Below are 6766 nucleotides of genomic sequence, written 5' to 3' on the forward strand. Positions count from 1 at the left end.
TTTTTCCTTTTGAAAAGAATGATTGGGTTAATTAGCAATGCCCGTCCAAGGAACCTGTGCTGCAAATATACAGTTTACTATCTATAGTACCTGCAGAAAGTAAATTCCCCCCTCCTGCCACTGCTGTCCTTTACATAGTATGCAACCAATAGATCTAAAACCGACCCTTGCTTGGAGCACATTGTTAAATGCTTGTAAGTGTTAAAGCCTCTCATTTTTATTATTTAGATATTTGCATAGAAGTACATGTTTGCAAATACCTGTATGTGTATCCAGCAGGCTCGCTTAGTGTTACTGTCATATCAAGGGCAAGATTCTTTAGCCAATTATTGACGAGAAAAAGTAAACCTTTCCAAAGGATCAACTGGCTGGTGGTGTCTGCTGTAAAAATGGAGGATACCCACAGTTCTCTCGCTTATCTTGAACTCGGCAGGATCAGCTGATTATCTCATTTCTACAAGGGGCTTAAAACATATTAGCTTACATAAAATAAATGGTTTCTTTTAAGATTATAAGCATGTAGGATATTTATAAACTCTAAGAAGCTGTATGGTGTTTTATAATGAAGGGCATTTTTTGACCTACGTTGGCTGCTAACATAAAGCCACAGATTGTACTTGCCTTGAAAGCAAATTCTCCTAAATAAGAACTGCAGGCAGAATAAAAATGCAGTCGGGGCTATGCATTGCCTTGCCTTACTTTGGGTCTGTTTCCTACCACTAACTGGAGCAACATGTCTTAAGAATTGTTCAGAAGACTGTCCCATCCCATGCTTCCTTTCACTAAATACTTGGGTTGAGTATCATAGGTGTCAACCTTAACCTTAGAATACACTACTGGTTTTTTTTTTTTTAAACCACTATTTTGGTCTAAGTTGCATTCTTTGACTTTACAAGGGGAGGTGCTGTAACCGACCCTTTGTGTTTGCACAGCAGTAGTACAGGACACAGAAAATTATAGTAAAGCACTGTAGTAGTGCTGGGTATAACAGTGTTTCACAGGGTCCCCATGGCCCTACCAGGAATAAAATATGTATACTTATATTGGGCCCAGCTGGACCCATGTAAGTATATGTAATCATTTATATCTGGATTCAGCTTTAAAAAGGCAGATGACAATATTTGGTATTAAAGTTTTGTAAATGATGAAAATTATGAGCTTCCTTTGCACTGTACTGTATGTAAATCCTGTACTAGCTTATTCTACTGAAAGCAGTGGTTTATGTTCAGGGAAAGCTGCGTGCGGATGTTTGCTTTTCCTATTGTAAACTCAGGTGGAATGCAAAGCTCTTGCTTTACTCAAAACTCTTTATTAAATACACCAGAGTTGGATACTAGGTCCAAGAGTCAGTTTTTCATTATATATTACATGTATGAGTGCTCTAAATGGATACGAAATAATCTCTTGAAGCCTTAATTAAATACAGCTTTATAAAGATATTGTGTTTTTTTGTTTTATTCAGTAGTGTATATAACCAGAGCTCTAAGGAATCCAATTTTCATTTCACATCTTTCAGTAACCAAAGGTCATCTGAATACTGCAGATACCTAAGCCACTAGCCTAACTAGCTCTGTTGTGTGTAGCACTGCCCTAAATCCCAAATGGACTCCAGAGGCAGGGTGTGGTAGCATTTTACCTCGGGAGGGGGGTCTTTGGCTGGTTGTGGGGTGTATATGTAAGTTGTGCGCCAGTCACAAGGTGTTTTAAAGATTTTATTCTGCATTGATGCTCACTAGAAGAGAGGGGTGAGGACTTTAGACACCCAGGATGCAGTACAGACTCCATATCCACTTTCTAGCTATACAGTGTGAAGAGTCCTTAAGCTGCCAACCGGCATTACTGTATATAATAGAACTCAACTGGTTAGCAGAGACCTCTGTTTCTCCTCCCAGGAAAGTTGCCATACCCCTGCAAGAATCCAGCTTCCATCCAGCCTCATCTTTCCGCAGTTACTCGCCTTGGGGCTCCATCGTGGGTCAAATTCTCCCTCTACCAGAGAGGAACAGCTTAAGGCCCAACTCCAGAAACAAAAGCCAGCTTTCCCCAAAGTCCATCACAAGGTCAGCCACAAAAATGTATGTCCTTCCCCAGCATGCACCAATGGCAATAAACCTCCTAGTGGTTAGCCAGAGAGGCACAAATATTCATTATAGCATTATTGTATTTTCTTACTTTATTGCCAAGGTCACATCCCAGCGACAGGCATGTACAAACAACACCACCACTGGGGTTAAGGGAGACCAAATGAGCACAGCACTATCAAGTTATATGTAAGAGTTACCCTGCTTAGGGCAAGGTGGCTGCATAAAGAATACCCCTTTTTTAATTTGCCCCGCACCATATTCGACATATACAGTATAACTAATATTGAACCCTAAGCCCCAAAGATCATTTAAATGTTCGAAATTTACTGTAAACACACCCATCATGAACTTTTCTGCTTGATCCTAGAAAGGTGATGCTAAGTATTTGTGTAACATATGGCAATCTGTGGGGTCTCTAGTCTCCAAAAGCTGGAAAGGTTCACCAATGAGGTCTGAACATATTTTAGGTTTACTTATATGTGCTAATTTCGGGAAGACCAAAAATGACCTACTGAATACCTCGGTCGTTTGTCATTCCAATGAAAGTAATAACAGAAAACATACTACAGCTAACTCTGTTATCTAGTATTCAACTAACCAGAGCTCTCATTTAACCAGAAAAAAATCCCCTGCATACTCCTTGTTCTGCTGATCTACGGCATTTGTTATCCTGGAAATGTTCATGTGTCTATTTGTCTTAATTTGCTTTTGATTGCTGCATTTCAATATTAATATAAAGTCAATACAGAGTTTGTTGTGATATGGTATAGTATGGGGTATGGCAATAGTTAGACCTATTTGTAATAGTAACTCTCCAGCAACCAGAAACTAAATTTATGCGGAATCTACCAATCCTCATGGATGCGGGATAACGGGGAGTTTACTGTATTTCTAAATATTTTTTAGTGCAATAAAATGCAACAGTAATAGAAGAATTAGGCTTTGTTTAGACGGGGCAGATTCTTGTGGCAGGAATGCTAGTCGTCCCCGTTCAGAGGCTGCCACTGTACGCATCCTGCGTCCAACCACAGTTATCAATTTCAAACTGCATGTAATCGTATCATACATGATTACATGCAGACTGCCGCCTACAGATGCACCTGCTGTCACCCTATCATTTACTTCAATGTGTACTGCAGCCCCATCTGAATGGAACACCTGGGATTCCTGCCACAGGAATCCATAGGTTCTTGCCGCAAGAACCCCCGGAATCCCCCTCACTCTTTGTATACGTAGATTTGTGATAAGTTTTATCTCATGTCATTTTATAACTTACATGTATTATGCCATGTTTTATTTTTTATGTTTGTAATCATAAAGTTGAATTAAATATTTCCCTTTTTTCACAATTGAACATCTAATAGGTGAAACTTTTAGCCTTGGAAAATGTTTTTCTGATATCTCTATTCCTCTGCTATGAGTATAAGACCCTTTTAAGTGTGTCCACTTCTTATTCATAGCATATGAAAGTTTGAACCAGGAAAAAAATCTCCCATCCCATAATGCAATGCCCGAATTATTACTGCCTTGCTATTCTTAAGCAAGGCTGTCAATGAGCTCACATGATTTTCAAAGTTGTCAGGTACTACGCTACAAATATGTTGGGCTGCTTTTGTGAGCATTGTAGAGAAACATGTTATTAGGATGTACACAATAATTTCATCAGATCAACATTTTAAAAGAACATTATATTTTTAGTTGGTTTGACGTTATTTTTAAAGGGTACTTTGAAAGCCAAGTCCTGGTTAACAACTCCAGGCAAAAGCAAAATTAGTCCATCTGCTGAGTGTCTCGCCCCTCCTACAGGGAAGCTCCTTGAAAGGCACAACCAGGACACTAAAGCTCGGCAAGCTAGGATTTAACCAAACACCAGAGCATGAAGGCTAGGTCAGCTCAGTAGGTAAGACGGGAAAAAAGGATGAGTGCACTTTTTGAAAGCACTGAAAATATATAGTACAATCTACTTAAAAGAAAACCTGTAGTGAGAGAAGTACTGGGTATACCATTGTTAATCTGCTTCCAAGAATGCTAGTTGCCCGGCTGTCTTTAGGGTCAGTACTTTCTGAATTACTAAACTGGAACAAGCATGAAGATTAGAAAGTCTGAGTAAGTAAGAACACCCAAGATGCATACTTCTTCTGTTACAACCACCGCTTTATATATTTGCACATACTTTCCTGAGACTCCTCTGTACGAATAGTATGACAACCTACTGACTTGGCGATATTCACATATAGTGTTCAACTCGATAAAAAGACTCGGAGTAGAGTCCAATGCAGTTTATTTGCCTAGTGTTCAACTTGATAAAAAGACTCGGAGTAGAATCCAATGCAGTTTATTTGCCTTCTCAATACAGAGGATGTGATTCCTTGTCATTCTTAGAAACAACATTGCTATCTTTGCCATTAACAGTTTAACAGAGACCCTCTTACCTCAGCGAGGGGTGATGCAGAAAGAAGAAGTAGAAAGGAATTACTGGGAAGGTTTTAGCAGAAGACTGTACCTATGTACAGAAAACAGCAGGGGTGAAGTGGAGGATGCCAAGTATGCACAGATTAGGCTGTAACAATACTAATCTTACACTAGTAGCTAGAAATACAGCATAACACAATGAAATGCAATGATACAGATATGCAGTGTAACTGAAACAGCAGAAATAATAAAAATTACACTCATCAAGCAACTAGCATTTTCAGAAGGGGATGTCAGCAATGGCAGACTTAATATTTCCTCACTATGGGTTTCCTTTAAAACTGAACTCTGGGCAAAAAAACTTAAATTTACATATATTCAATATCCACAATTAATATTCATTACTTTTTGTGCACCCATGTCCTTGCCAACCCATATATTAACTTGTGAAAGTAGTGGATAGAGCAGAGCTAGGGGATGGACCCAAAATGTCCTCCCAGTACAGGTTGGCTGCAAAAAAATACAGGAGGGGGGGCGGATACAAGACCAGTCACCCTGCACAAGGAGAAAGAGCAGCAGTTGACTGGTCTGTTTACAGGAAACATGTATACAGAGGCAAAGTGCAGGAGTTCGTCAATTATGGATTACTCCACCGAAATGCTCAAAGGGCACCAATATTCCACCAAGAACACACATGACTCTTGTATTTAGACAATATTTGTTTTGCTTGGATTTCATCTTTAACACCAAACCTCTTTCCTATATGTGGCAGCTGCAGTACTTTGCAAAATATATGTATGAGAATTACATATTTTGTCATATATCTCGGAGACAATATTAATATTCTAATCAGTGCAGTGAGTTACATATTCATCACCATCTGCTCATCAGATAGAAGATTGTAAGCAAATTTGGAATTGAAACGATAGCAATTGTGTGAAACATGTCATGTTGCAGTCTTCCAAAACTTCAAAACATGTGTTATAATATCTCATGATTAGCAATGTGTACTTTACCTGCACCAAATTAAGGGCAACTGATATAGTTTGATCAAATTTTTTGACAACGTAATTCTTTCATACATTGCTTCACTACTACTACCATAACAACATGGTGATAAACCATACCTAAATCAGGAAGCGTTTCTAAAGGTCAGGTATCTAGAGAAATTTTAATGCTGATACAGGCACCATTGACCTGAGCTGATGTGATGCATGCCTACGCCAATGCAGACGGGGGCTGCCTCTGCCACAAATGCCACCTTTTCATCTGTTTGGGGTCCCCTCTTTTATGCCCGTCCTTGCACTGGTGTACTGTAAGAACTAGATCTGCCACTATATTATAATGTGATACCTTGGGGTTGAGTATTTTATATTATGAGATATTTAAGACTCTGGAATATTGATAAACACCTACATTAATAATGTCTAAAAAATACCCTTAATTATGGCTATATTATAAAAGATTATTACATTTTTGCTAGATAAGATAAAAGATAATAATTTAGAGCACCACTCTTCAAGATAACAGGCTAAAAGTGTTTATTCCAATGAAATAGTCCACTTAAAATCCATAAATATAGTCAGGATGTTTTGGGGTATGTCTATGTACCTATTGTGAGACTATCAACCATGTTCTTTCCTGGTGCAAGGCGATCGCAGGGAAAAAGAGTGAGGGGACATTTCCTATAAAAGAAATACAAAAAAAACCTTATAGAGGTTAGCTAGAGTTGCACTTTGTTTTAGCGTTTAGATTGGCCGTTAAAGTTAGGGTGAGAGCTAAGGTTAAGGGTAAGGTGAGGGTTTGGTTCATGGTTAATGTCAAGGTATTGGTTAATTCTAGATAAAGTGAGGTGTAACCCCCTAGTGACCAAGGCCTTTATTTTTTTTATATTGCACAGTATTAGCGCAACTCCTTATCAAACCACAAAATTCAAACATAAATGCACTTAAATGCCCCAAAACACATTAAAATACAATTTTTTAAAAATCAAATATAAAAGATGAGGTTACAACGAGTAAAGAGATACCTAACATGCCCAGGTTAAAAATGGTGTGTGTCCCTGAAACTGCGACAAAATTCAGTACCCCAGAAATTCCATAGATGATGCTTTAAAAGCCCCCACAGGTCATCAGTTTAGAGATACGCATAAACTTCTGGCACTAGAATTATTGCTCTCACTCTGGCGTGCGCAGCGATACCCAACATGTGTAGTGTGATCGTCGTTTTCATATGTAGGCGCACCTGACACGTGTTTACAGAAAGACAGG

This window comes from Nanorana parkeri, unplaced genomic scaffold (genome assembly GCF_000935625.1).
Source record: "Nanorana parkeri isolate BGI_ZX_2015 unplaced genomic scaffold, ASM93562v1 scaffold833, whole genome shotgun sequence".
In the NCBI taxonomy this organism is placed as follows: domain Eukaryota; kingdom Metazoa; phylum Chordata; class Amphibia; order Anura; family Dicroglossidae; genus Nanorana; species Nanorana parkeri.